Source organism: Eurosta solidaginis, chromosome 1 (genome assembly GCF_040869045.1).
Source record: "Eurosta solidaginis isolate ZX-2024a chromosome 1, ASM4086904v1, whole genome shotgun sequence".
Taxonomy (NCBI): domain Eukaryota; kingdom Metazoa; phylum Arthropoda; class Insecta; order Diptera; family Tephritidae; genus Eurosta; species Eurosta solidaginis.
In genome coordinates, this window is record NC_090319.1 from 138,520,859 (window position 1) to 138,534,849 (window position 13,991).

Sequence of the window (13,991 nt, forward strand, 5' to 3'; positions counted from 1 at the left end):
AAAAGTAAAGCAGAGCTTTTGGGCTCTTCTTCGAACAACGTTATCAAGGCCAATATAATGAAAACATGACGGGAGACTATATTTGCGGTTTATTGAGGGATAGTACCTATGAACATAAAATAATAAGTTAAAGTGTACACTATTAAATAATTTTCCACTTTTTTGTAAGTTATTTCGATATTAAAACTTAATAAAAATATTTATTTGATTTGTTTTTTGAAAAGTTTTGTTCAAGCGGTTTCCTAAATGAGAAAGCAAACTTTTTCATGCCATATATTTTTTTTTTCGTCAAATTACAACCTAAAGAATTGAAATTAGTGCTTTGAAGTCAAAGTCAAATTTTGTGTTAACCCATGTTATTTTCTTTTCCAATCTGCAACGTGCTCCTTTCAATTTTTCCTACGAACTGGCGGGACGGAAATTACATGTTTTACGCCAACTCCAAACAGCATCAGAAAGGCAGAGGAGTTTTCACTGAGAATCTTTGGAAGAAAAACACTCTGAGTGTTTGCTTAGAAATACTTTTTCTAATTGAAATAACTTGATTCTAAATTTTGTATGTTGCTTTGGTTGGGAGTCGAAGCTAGGATCTGCGGTGTGGTAAGCGGAGTTCGCTACCGCCACACCACGACTACGGCCACTCTAAAATATAGACCCAATAAAATTAGGAAACAGAGTGGTTAATTGAGAGGTTTTGAATTTAAGTACAAATAATTTGAAAAGTTGCTCAAACTGATGAACGGTCTAAAATGTAAGTAGGCTCAAATTTAGGATCGGCTGCAAGTTGACCAGTCCTGTCTGTCAAGTCATCTATTTGATCCAACAATTTGCCCCTGCTGTCAGCTAGCGGCTCTAAACGCCACAGATTGTGGGAGGCATTGAAATGACCTAGAATAGTGTGATAGTAGGAAGAGCAGAAAACCAAATAGTATAACTTTTGTTTAAGATTTTCAAGGAGATGTTTAAATATTTAACGAAACAGTATTTTTTAAGAAAAGTATGCATTCTTTAACCATTTATTTGCATTACTCTGCAACATACATAAATATGTATATATGTACGTCAAAGTGATATGAAATGAAAATACATACATACATCCATAATTACCTATGAATGCACTCCCGAAGTTAAATAACTTTAGCGAATGCTATCTTTTTTCACTATTCGATATAATTCAACATGTGTGTATGTACATATGTGATGTGAATGCCCCATTCAAAGCAAGTTTGCTCGTACATGTCACAGTGAGCAATCACACTCATTTAATTTTTTCGGAAAAATTTTACCTGTATTGAATTAGTGGGACATGCTCATATTCAGCGGTGGCCAGCACTACATATACACTATTACCAAATTGAAAATGGGTTAGTATACACGAACGCGTGGCGAGCACGAATGCAGAATCAAATATTTATTTAGTTTGATTTCAGCGCTTGTACTGTAACAAGCCAACCTAATATAAACGCACGCAAGTCATTTTCTGTCAAAAATCTCTCATGCACATACAACTTGTATGAGAGCAACCCAAATTGAATTTGCTGCGTAAAAACCTAACTCGATTTCCAATTTTCGTTCTGCGTGACATTTAGATTTGACGTTTGCACACATTCTTTACATTGTCGCAACGCATGTTTATTTGGGTTGGGGCAAAAAACGCCGGTTGTTTACGTGCGCTAAAAAAACGCAGTGCGGTTTTATTAGGTTGGCCTGTAAGAACGTATCACGCGCACCCTTGGTACAGTGTTTGGTCGTACAATACGGATGTGTGTACAAAGTAATCAACTCGAGGTTATATTTTTAAAAATAAATTTTATTATCCTTAAGCACTTGCTTTGACTGTGAGTTCCAAACTAAACTTACAAACAACTCGATTTTGAATCCTAACTTACAGCTGCTACCGTAGCAGTCGGTGCTCGATCATCGCTGGGAAGAGTTCCAGGAACGCCGTCTGCGACTGACATGTGATGATGTTGTAGAATTTGCTGATGTTCGAAATACGATATCCGCATGAATTCACTCCCACGATTCGAGGAAGTTGTTATGCCGCTAGTGAATTTATTGTTTTGATCGCCAGCTCTAGGAGACAGATTTGCTGACGTTGTTTATGCGCTAGTTTAGCGGCTGGCCTTGGGCTGCAAGTGTTAACTTCTCCCCTTCTAAATGAAGTTGTCCTCGGACTTTTGAGGCTTTCAACGACAGCCTGGATAACGTGTTTTTGGCGTTTCCTGTTTTTTTGCTTCTGCCGCAGTTTGAGGAGGGAGTAGCAACAAACCAGAATTCCGATAGTAGCCAGGCCAGATAGTATTGGCCACACTACGGTTCTCCTCTCTATTCTTTCAATGTACCCCAAGTTCTGCAGATTCATTCTCTTAAGGTATGGTAGGCCCAATATGTCTTGATGGTTGGTAATGTTGACAAGTGTTGTCGTCGGAGAACCTGGCACATTCGCCAACATACCATTTTTGTTCTTAAAGTAAGATCCACTGACTTGAACCTCGTCCTCAAAGATTAAAAGGTAAGTACCAGTAACGGGTTCTCAGAACCATCATTTGACTTGATCACAGCGGTATTGTCGTTGATAACTACGATACCTTCATCATCAAGTGTAATGGGCTCAAGATTGCTGGGGCGCGTGCTGCAGTGAGCCCCACTTCCCGAGTGTAGTTGTTGTGCGCATGTTGTATTTTGTAGCTTTTTGCAAAATGTGGATGTGAGTACTGTAATACAGTTGCCAGTAGCCAAAATCTGATTGCCACAGTCAGCGACGTTGATGTTGTTACCATAGTGCAGGACATTTTCGTTGTGTTGAACGGGCACCAAGATTGCTCTCTGACATACTAGTATAGGTTAGGTTAGGTTGAACTGGCCGGTCCATGAGGACCTCACATAGACTGAATAAGTCCGTAGTGTTACCATAATTTGTTTTAACGACCAAACTGAAAAACCCTATCAAAAACCAGGACCTATGTTATAAAATAACTCTGTCCTCTTGGCAAATACTAGAAGCTTCCTAGGACTTAAGCCACTTGGTGCTTCTAGATATGACAGCTGTATCACTCCTAATAGCTGGAGTCTTAGCCTGGCAAGCGCAGGCAACGAGCACAGACCGTGCTCGATCGTTTCCTTCTCCAGCCCGCACTTCCTACATATGCTATCACTGACCAAGCCTAATTTGAAGGCATGTGACGCCAGAAGGTGTCCAGTCAGAATACCCGTCATGAGTATACAGTCCTCTCTTTTTAATTATAGAAGCAACTTTGTTAGTCTAAGGTTGTAAGACCTACACATAATCGTCGACACTTTACAGCCTCGCGCTTGAACCCACGCCTTTCCCGATTGGTCGATCATGTGCACCCCTCGCCTTCGCTTAATCTCGCCCAGTCTAATTGGGACGTCTACGGAGCAAGCTTCAATGGATGCGCCCTTTTTAGCTAGTTCATCCGCTTCCCATCTATTCCCATATGCCCTGATGCCCAATGCAGATTTATGCTCGCCCTGTTCCGAATCTATCTAGAGACTGCTTACACTCTAACACGCATTTAGATGCTGTGCTATGCGAGATTATTGCCTTAATTGCTGCTTGAGTGTCAATGTAAAAGTTAACACGATTGCAGCTTGGGCTATTTTCTTCCAGGGTTTCAACTGCTTTGGTTACAGCTACTATTTCCGCTTGGAAAACGCTACAGTAATTCGGCAGCCTGTAGCATCTGTTTATTTCCGGAGCAGCACAGTATACCGCAGACCCTACTCCTTCCACTACTTTGGAACCATCTGTGTACACATGTATAGCCTCTTCCGCCATTTGAGCACCCTTGCGCCAACCATCCACCTCTATTGTGGCCTTAAGATCGCCCTTGAAGCGCTTTCGTTTCGGATACTTTATTAAAAAATATAAAAAATTATTGTCTAACAGGACCCTAATACTAGATACCTCCATTAAGTCTGTTATAATTGTATTTGTAGAGTGCATGTTAATTATCTTTTTCACATCTTCAAAATTTAATATTTAGGGATTTATGACGCCAATATTTGCAAGGGAAATGCCTGAAATCAACATTTCAATTTCGCAAATTAAAACGCAATTTTCGTATAAATGATTAGTGTCAATCTTCTTAACCTTCACATTGTTTGTGACATGGCTCAATTATGTGGTCTGCTCATCCGATAGAAATACTTTCTTGGCCGGAGCATCATCTTTCATTAGCATAACATGGCTTAGCCAGCGTAGCCGCTGCGTTTTAATTCGCTGGATATTGTTGATGTCTGCGTATAGCTCGTACAGCTCATCATTAAATCTTCTAGAGGTCCATAAATCTTTCGAAGAACCTTTCTCTCGAACACTCCCAAATCAGCTTCATCTGCTGATGTCATGGTCCATGCTTCTGCCCCATATAGCAGGACGGGTACGATAAGTGACTTGTAGAGTATGATTTTCGTTCGCCGAGAGAGGACTTTACTTTTCAATTGCCTACTTAGTCCAAAGTAGCATGTATTGGCAAGATTGATTCTTCGCTGGATTTCAGTGCTGATGTTGTTGCTAGTATTGATGCTGGTTCCAAATAAACGAAGTCTTTTACTATTTCGAAATTATGGCTGCCAACAGTAGCGTGGTTGCCAAGGCGCATATGCGATAACTCTTTGCTCGATGACAGCAGGTACTTCGTTTTGTGCTAATTCACCATCAAACCCATCTTTACCGCTTCTTTTTCCAATTTGGAGTAAGCAGAACTAACAGCGCGGGTGTTTAGGCCGATGATATCAATGTCATCATCATATGCCAGTAATTGCACGCTTTTATAGTATATTGTTCCAGTTCGGTTAAGTTCTGCAGCTAGTATAATTTTCTCCAGCATCAAATTAAAGAAATCGTACGATAGGGGGTCACCCTGTCTGAAACCTCGTTTAGTTTCGAACGGCTCGGAGAGGTCCTTTCCAATTCTGACTGAGCTGGTGGTGTTGTTCAACGTCATTTTGCACAGCCGTATAAGTTTTGCGGGAAACCAAATTCAGACATAGCGGTATATAGGCAGCTTCTTTTCGTGCTATCGAAGGCGGCTTTAAAGTCGACGAAAAGGTGATAAGTGGCGATTCTCTTTTCACGGGTTTTTTCCAAGATTTGGCGCATTGTGAAAATCTGGTCGATGGTAGATTTACCGGTTCACGGTGGGCTTAAATCTTTCGCACAATACATTTGAAAGGATCTTATATGCGATATTAAGAAGGCTGATTCCACGATATTTGGTGCATTTTGCAGTATCCCCCTTCTTGTGGAATGGGCAAAGAACACTTAGATTCCAACCGTCGGGCATGCACTCGTCCGCTCATATTTTGCTAAGAAGCTGCTGCATGCGCCTTACCAACTCCTCGCCGCTGTACTTGAATAGCTCCGCAGGCAATCCGTCAGCGCCCATGGCCTTGTTTTTCAATCTGGTTATTGCTATTCTAACTTCGTCATAATCGGGCGGGGGGACATATATTCCATCATCATCGATTGCGGGATCGGGTTCTTCATCTCTGCGCGGTGAATTGCTGCCTCCTAGGAGAGCAGTGAAGTGTTCCCTCCATAATCTAAGCACTCTCTGTACATCAGTTACAAGGTCGCCGTTTTCGTTCCTACAGGAGCTTGCCCCGGTCTTAAAACCTTCCGTCTGTCGCCTTATTTTTTGGTAAAAATTTCGGGCGTTATTGCTGGTGGCTAGCAGCTCAAGCTCCTCACACTCACGCCTTTCTGCTTCTGCTTTTTTCTTCCTGAAAAGGCGTCTCGCTTCCCTTTTCAACTCACGATAGCGTTCACACACTCCTCTTGTCGCGCTCGCTTTTAACGTAGCCCTGTAGGCAGCGTCTTTTCTTTTGATTGCAACGCGGCATTCTTCATCGTACCAGTTGTTTTTTCGTGGCCGCCGGTAACCAATTTTTTCCTCGGCGGAGATATGCTCCCACTGCTCCTGTATTCCTTCAGGATGAGTTGTGCTCTCAGAGAGCAGGTGTGAGAATCGAGTTGCGAAATCATCGGCAGTCTGTTGTGATTGAAGCTTTTCGACGTCTAGCTTTCCTTGTGTTTTTTGTTCCTTGGTTTTAGCGGCGCTGAGGCGGGTGCGTATTTTGGCTGCAACGAGTCGACTCGGACGATGTTAGGTCCTCGGATCGTGCGCACATCTAAAACACTGGAGGAATGCCGTCCGTATATTACAACGTGATCGATCTGATTGCGAGTATTTCGATCAGGAGACAGCCATGCAGCTTGATGTATCTTTTTATGCATGAACCTCGTGCTGGATATGACCATGTTTCGAGCAAAGTCAATCAGCCTCAGTCCGTTAGGAGAAGTTTCATTGTGTAGGCTGAACTTTCCGACTGTAGGGCCAAAAACACATTCTTTGCCCACCCTGGCGTTAAAGTCACCAATCAGGACTTTTATATCATGACGGGGGGGGCGCTCGTATGTGTGTTCTAATTGTTCATAAAAAGTGTCTTTCACCTCATCGTCTTTCTCCTCTGTCGGCGCATGGGCGCAGATGAATGATATATTTAAAAATTTTGCTTTTATTCCGATAGCGGCGAGACGCTCGTCACAGGCGTGAACGCCAGAACTTGGCGACAAAGTCTCTCTCCCACCACGAATCCGACGCCGAAACTGCTTGTTCGTATGGCCACTCCAATAGATGTCACAATTTTTGATCTTCTTTCTTCCTTGCTTCGTCCAACGCATTTCTTGGATGACGGTGATGTCAGATTTTGCTTTGACGAGGACATCAACCAGCCGGGCATCTGCACCAATCCCATTCATGGAGCGGACGTTCCAGGTGCATGCCCTCAATCCATTGTCCTTCAAACGTTTGCCATGGTCGATCAATAGAGAGTGTATTTATTCGAGGCTTGTTGTTATATTTCATTGGAGTATAGTTTTACGTGGCGGGTCCCAAGCCCAGGGCACAACCCGCTCAGCGGGGCTGAAAACATTACTTGCACGTTTATATAGCGAGCCGCTTGCTCCAAGACAGACGCCCGCTTGCAGCTGCACCTAGAGGTGTACAGACAATTTCATTACGATATGTTAATTTTTCTTCGAGTTATGGCCCCCGAAACATAGAAAATTGCTTAGTCTTAAAAGAGCGGTGCCATACCCATTTTTAAAAATTTTAGCGTTTTCCAATTTAACGTTATAATTCAATTTAGAAAAAAAAATTCATTTTAGTGTTTCCAATTTAACGTTATAATTCAATTTAGAAAGTAAAATTCTATTGATACAAAGCTTGTCTTAAACCGATCTCGTCCATTTTTTCTAGAAATATTTTCTTACTTACTTACTTAATTGGCGCTTAACCGTCTAAACGGTTATGGCCGTCCAACAAGGCGCGCCAGTCGCTCCTTCGCTCCGCCAACCGGCGCCAATTGGTCACACCAGGGGAGTTTAAATCGTTTTCCACCTGGTCCTTCCAACGGAGTGGGGGCGCCCTCTACCTCTGCTTCCATAGGCGGGTTCCGATAGAAACACTTTCTTGGCCGGAGCATCATCTTTCATTCGCATAAGATGGCCTAGCCAGCGCAGCCGCTGCGTTTTAATTCGCTGGACTATGTTGATGTCTGCGTATAGCTCGTACAGCTCATCATTAAATCTTCTTCGGTACTCGCCATCGCCAACGCGTAGAGGTCCATAAATCTTTCGAAGAACTTTTCTCTCAAACACTCCCAAAGCCGCTTCATCTGCTGTTGTCATGGTCCATGCTTCTGCCCCATATAGCAGGACGGGTACGATAAGTGACTTGTAGAGTATGATTTTCGTTCGCCGAGAGAGGACTTTACTTTTCAAATGCCTACCTAGTCCAAAGTAGCATTTATTGGCAAGATTGATTCTTCGCTGGATTTCAGTGCTGATGTTGTTGCTAGTGTTGATGCTGGTTCCCAAATAAATTATGGCTGCCAACAGTAGCGTGGTTGCCAAGGCGCATATGCGCTGATTCTTTGCTCGATGACAGCAGGTACTTCGTTTTGTCCTCATTCACCATCAAACCCATCTTTACCGCTTCTTTTTCCAGTTTGGAGTAAGCAGAACTAACAGCGCGGGTGTTTAGGCCGATGATATCAATGTCATCAGCATATGCCAGTAATTACACGCTTTTATAGTATATTGTTCCAGTGCGGTTAAGTTCTGCAGCTAGTATAATTTTCTCCAGCATCAAATTAAAGAAATCGCACGATAGGGGGTCACCCTGTCTGAAACGTCGTTTAGTTTCGAACGGCTCGGAGAGGTCCTTCCCAATTCTGACTGAGCTGATGGTGTTGCTCAACGTCATTTTGCACAGCCGTATAAGTTTTGCGGGGAAACCAAATTCAGACATAGCGGCATATAGGCAGCTCCTTTTCGTGCTGTCGAAGGCGGCTTTAAAGTCGACGAAGAGGTGATGTGTGGCGATTCTCTTTTCACGGGTTTTTTCCAAGATTTGGCGCATTGTGAAATATTTTCTGCTATAGGGAAAATTTGTGTACCAAATTTTATTACGATCCGTTAATTTTTCTTCGAGTTATGGCTCCCGAAACATAGAAAATAGCTTAGTCATAAAAGGAGTGGTGCCACACCCATTTTTAAAAATTTTAGCGTTTTCCAATTTAACGTTATAATTCAATTTAGAAAAAAAAATTCTATTGATACAAAGCTTTTTTCGCTAAGGTATAGCTTATTATTTTCGTCTACGACCCTTTTAAAAATCTTTTATATAAAAGTGGGCGCGGTCTTTAACCGATCTCGTCCATTTTTTCTAGAAATATTTTCTGCTATAGGGAGAATTTGTGTACCAAATTTTATTACGATCCGTTAATTTTTGTTCGAGTTATTCCTCCCGAAACAGAAAATTTCTTAGTCATAAAAGGGGCGGTGCCACACCCATTTCCAAAAATTTAAGTGTTTTCCAATTTAACGTTATAATTCAATTTAGAAAGCAAAATTCTATTGATACAAAGCTTTTTTTCGCTAAGGTATAGCTTATTATTTTCGTCTACGACCCTTTTAAAAATCTTTTATATAGAAGTGGGCGTAGTCTTTAACCATTTTTTCTAGAAATATTTCCTGCTATAGGGAAAATTCGTGTACCAAATTATATTACGATCCGTTAATTTTTCTTCGAGTTATGAATCCCGAAACATGGAAAATTGCTTAGTCATAAAAGGGCGGTGCCATGCCCATTTTTTTTAAATTGAAGTGTTTCCTATTTATTGTTGCAAATACACTTGGGAAATGAAATACGATTGATATAAAGCTCTTTTTTGCAAAGATATAGCTTATTTTATTTGTCCACGACCCTTTTAAAAATCTTTTATATAAAAGTGGGCGTGGTCCTTAACCGATTTCGTTAATTTTTCTTCAAAGCATTCCTTATGGTAAGGGCAACCTCTCTGGTGAAGATATCTCAATGTTTACTCAAGTTATCCTGTTAACGGACGGACGGACGGACATGGCTCAATCAAATTTTTTTTCGATACTGATGATTTCGATATATGGAAGTCTATATCTATCTCGATTCCTTTATACCTGTACAACCAACCGTTATCCAATCAAAGTTAATATACTCTGTGTGCAAAGCACTCTGAGTATAAAAATAAATGTCGTAGAGCTGTTCCAAAAGGGCACAGCCATGTCTAATCGGGCTTTAGTCATGCTATACGAGTATTTGAATACTAACTCGGATGTGGAATACATTTTAACACATAGGCTAAACCAGAATGTTCTGGAAAATTATATTTAAAAGCTCTCAGCTGGATGGACCAGCTCGCTGTCTAAGGGCAGTTTAATCATACCATCTGCCCAATTTTTGGATGGCATCAAAAGACTTGAGGAGATATTTTTTCAAATAAACAGAATGGATATACTCCATTGCAAGAACATAAAGGAGCGTTTAATTCAAAGAAGTGCTGACGTTGATCTTCGGGAACACGTCAAACAATTTTTTTATAAGTGTCGGATTCATTTCCGTATTCGGAACCTAAATAAACGACTGCAGATTTGTAAGGCCAAACAGAGATTAATGGGTTTCAGAAAGTACATCAAACTAAAACTATAAGTATTGTAAGTATGTATAAACTATATACTATATATGGGGTATTCCATCCCATTTCGACCAATTTTGAACCCGACCCCTTTTAGAATTGGCTGAAAGTTTTTCTTCTTTTTCTAGCTTACGAAAGGCGTTTTTCAGAAGTTTTTCAAATTTTTTCATCCATCTCAAAAAAGTTATGAATTTTTAAAAAAACACCATTTTTGTTTTCAAAATGCTATAAATTTTTCAAAAATTGACCGTTTGGGATCTTTTTTCTTTTTTAAAAATTTGTTTTTAAATGTACTTTTCGGAAAAAATTCAAAAAAATTTTTAAAGTTTTTTTTTTTTTTGTGAACTTCGCCCTTTTTTTCTCATAAAAAACTTCAATCAATTCTGCAATCATCCCCACTAATCCCGGAGTGGGCCGAGAATTTTTTTTTTATTTAATTGAAAAAAAACTTTTAAATTTTTTTTGTATTTTTTTCGAAAAGTACATTTAAAAACATATTAAAAAAAAAAATGATCACAAACGGTCAATTTTTGAAAAAGTTATAGCATTTTGAAAAAACACCGTTTTCCAACTCAAAATAAGTTGTAACTATTTTGAAAAAAACAGTAACACCAAAAATGCATTTATTTGGTTTAACATTCAAACCATATTCAGACAAACGTTCAAAAAGTATACGTAGATCTTTAAAATGTTGCTCTTCACTCTCACTTGCAACTAAAACAACATCAATGTACGTGAAAGCAAAATCTAATTCACATACAACTTCATTGATGAATCTTTGAAAAGTTTGTGCCGAGTTCCTCAAGCCGAAAGGCATTCGAATGAACTCAAACATACTGTGACGAATACTAGCAACACTAAGGAGTACTATCATCTCTAAGCCGATACTGAGCAGTGACATGTATGCACATAACCAAATTAAGCATTATGTCTACACATATGTACGCACACGCAGCGGAGAAGCAACGCATAACCACATGCATATATCTGAGATACGCTCAAAAGTAGGCAATAATTTGTGCAAGTATCACTAAAATATACACGCGCATATGAGAAGCTATAAACGCAGTTATAGTTGGTAATTTTATACCTGATAACTAAATAGTAAATTCTAGAAATAGAACCGCCTAGAAATATACAAACGAAACCAAACAGTATAAAAGCAGCAACAGTCGAGGCACGACAAGTCAGTTTGATTTAAGCAAGCTATCTGTTGCGAAGTATAAGTGTTATTGTGAAGTACTTTAATAAATACCAATTTGCATTATCGAATAGTGGATATATTTATTCAACAGTTTAGTGATTCGAACGTTAGTAGAAGGTTGCAAATAAGCGGATTTGCACTAAATTCGTTACAATACCAAAAGGATTAGTAATCGCTGTTTTATAAATATCTGCTTCTGCCATTGGTATTTGGGGATACGCTCTAACAAGATCTAACTTTGAAAATATTAAAATCCTGAATATGTGGTAAAGGATAGCGGTCAGGAACAGTAACAGTATTAAGTCTTATACAGCCCAATTCTAAACAAAAATTCCGTGCGAGTTTTTACCCTTCTCCCATTCCTCGTATTCTAAATAAAAATTCCTTGTGAGTTTTTTCACTTCTCCCTTTCCTCCTATTCTGAACAATGTTCGAAAAAGCGGAAACCGGTTATGGGAGAAAAGTAGGTATTATGAATGTGAGGGAGAGGGAGATTTCTCTGCCATTACATAGGAGTTTTTTCACTTGTTAAATTAAAGGGAATGCATCAAAATAGTTAAAGGAAATTGGTTATTTTAAGAAATAAAACTTACTTGTACAAATTTGTGCTAAAATATGTATGTACATTCTATCACAATATTCTCACTGTTCTTACAACAACAACTACAACCACAATATTCTTTATTTTAAGTCGAAAAGTATATCATAAGCAACGGTAGAGCTCTTGGTATACATATTTGATGCAGCCATCCAGAAATTGTGCAAGAATTTTTTAAGACGGCTTAAATAGATTTTGGCATATGGCGAAAGGCGAACTCAACTCGACTTGGCCGCCAGAAAATTGCTTTGCAGAATGAATGCATGCAACTGCGGCCGATTTTTGTTATCCCGCCGTCTTCTTCTTATGCTCCTCTTCTGATGTAGCTGTGGCACCAATTCATTACTTATTCCAGTGAATACCACATGAAATGCAATAATGTGCATTGTTTATACATTATTTCTTAATTTCAAACAAATTCGCAACAATAATTAAACTTTTCAATTTTTTAAACAAAATAAGAAATGCGCAACGAAATTTCAAGTGACAAAACAGCTGACTTCGAAAATTCGAAATTCCTATTCCCCAATTATTCTTCTCCCTAGGAGAAAAGAATTGGAGGAATTTTTCCGCGGGAATAAAAAAATCCGCGAGAACAAAATTCCGCGAGAATATTTAGAATTAGTCTGATAAAATCACCACAGGGACGCCAATCATTACTCTCTTTTTTTGGTACTATTTTATGGTCTACAAATTCCAATTTTTATAAGAAAATCAAATTCATTTTTAGCTACCTTAAATTTGATTGGGTCTAAACGTCTGGGCTTTGTGAAAGGAAGATTACCTTCTGTAACTAGTCTATGAACTGTGGTATGTTTAACTGGTTTTGAATAATTTGGCTCTTCTATAAGGGAAGGAAATTCTTTCAACAATTTTGCGTATTGATCTTCTACTGAAAAAATTTTTGGAAGAGAGATGTTACAATAGTACGAAATTATGTTAACTGATAAATTGGTTAATGGATCTACTAAAAATTTGTTTTTAATATCAATGCGAAGTCCATATTTGCATAAAAATCTGCACCTATAATCGGTTTCGCTATATCAGCGATCAAAAACACAAAAGGAAATTCCCGCCTTAAACCTAAATTAACATTTGCAAGTTTTTTTCCATATGTAAAAATCGTTGAACCATTAGCTGCTGTTAAGATAATATCTGATGATTTTTTTGTACACGAGAATTTTGAAGCTGGAAGCACTGAAATTTCTGCCACACTATCAATAAAAAATTTCAACTTGTTTTCTGTGTCAAATATAAATAAGCGACGAGTTGATATATCTGAAATTCCGTTATTTGTCGCTGCAACAACGGAACCAAGGTTTGAAAATGCTGAACTAATTTTCAGTATTACAAAATTGCTTGAATTTAAATTTGGAAAATATTGCAGCAACAGAAAAAAGCAAAGCAAACAAATTTGTTTTTTTTTTTTTTCATTTTACTTCAGATGTAACTTGAATGGATGCGAGCTGTCGTCGTCAGCAGAAAAAAAAACTTGAATATTTTACTGTGCTTTGAAGCTATAAGTATTTCATGATTAATTATTTTTAAGTAAACATTTTTCAGTTTTTTTACAGCCGAAATTCTGGCTTCGAATTACTTGCTGAAAATAAGTAAAAGCAAAGATTTTAAAAATTATAAGATGGTACATTGCAGACTTCTAAAACTTTGTCGAATTTGTAGGACGGCTGCGCGAGGAATTCACCATACTTTTTGCTATGCTGTCTGCTTCAACTTAGCTGATTTTTTAAGGCTGTTTAACTCTGTAATCTTTGCTGTAATTTATTTTGCTTTTGGAAAAATGACCTATTTGAAATAAGCTAGCTGAAAAGTATTGGCATAACAGCTTAAGTTAAATCAACAATGGAAAATTTGAGCAGATGTGGCAATTTCGATCGTTCGTTGAACAAAATGCACTCAAAAAAAAGTTATCATCAAGGCAATGCCATCTAGGCATCAATGTGCAATTTTTTTTTCGTCATCAATGATCTTATGTTATTGACATTTTCGAAATATTAGTTTGATACTTGTATTTGTCAAGTTAATAGACTACATATTAATGTAATGCGTTTTATAATCAATCTAGTATTAAATGTTATCATAATGAAACTAGGAAATTTATACAGGTATCATTTCGATACATTTTAAGGG

The 13,991-nt window shown here is 38.6% G+C and overlaps 1 protein-coding gene across 3 annotated transcripts in view; it reads left to right on the forward strand.

The window, feature by feature from the left end:
* Nucleotides 1-13,991, forward strand: part of Hph (HIF prolyl hydroxylase) — a 562,987-nt gene that overhangs the window by 151,590 nt on the left and 397,406 nt on the right. The gene's annotated exons all lie outside the window — the stretch shown is intronic.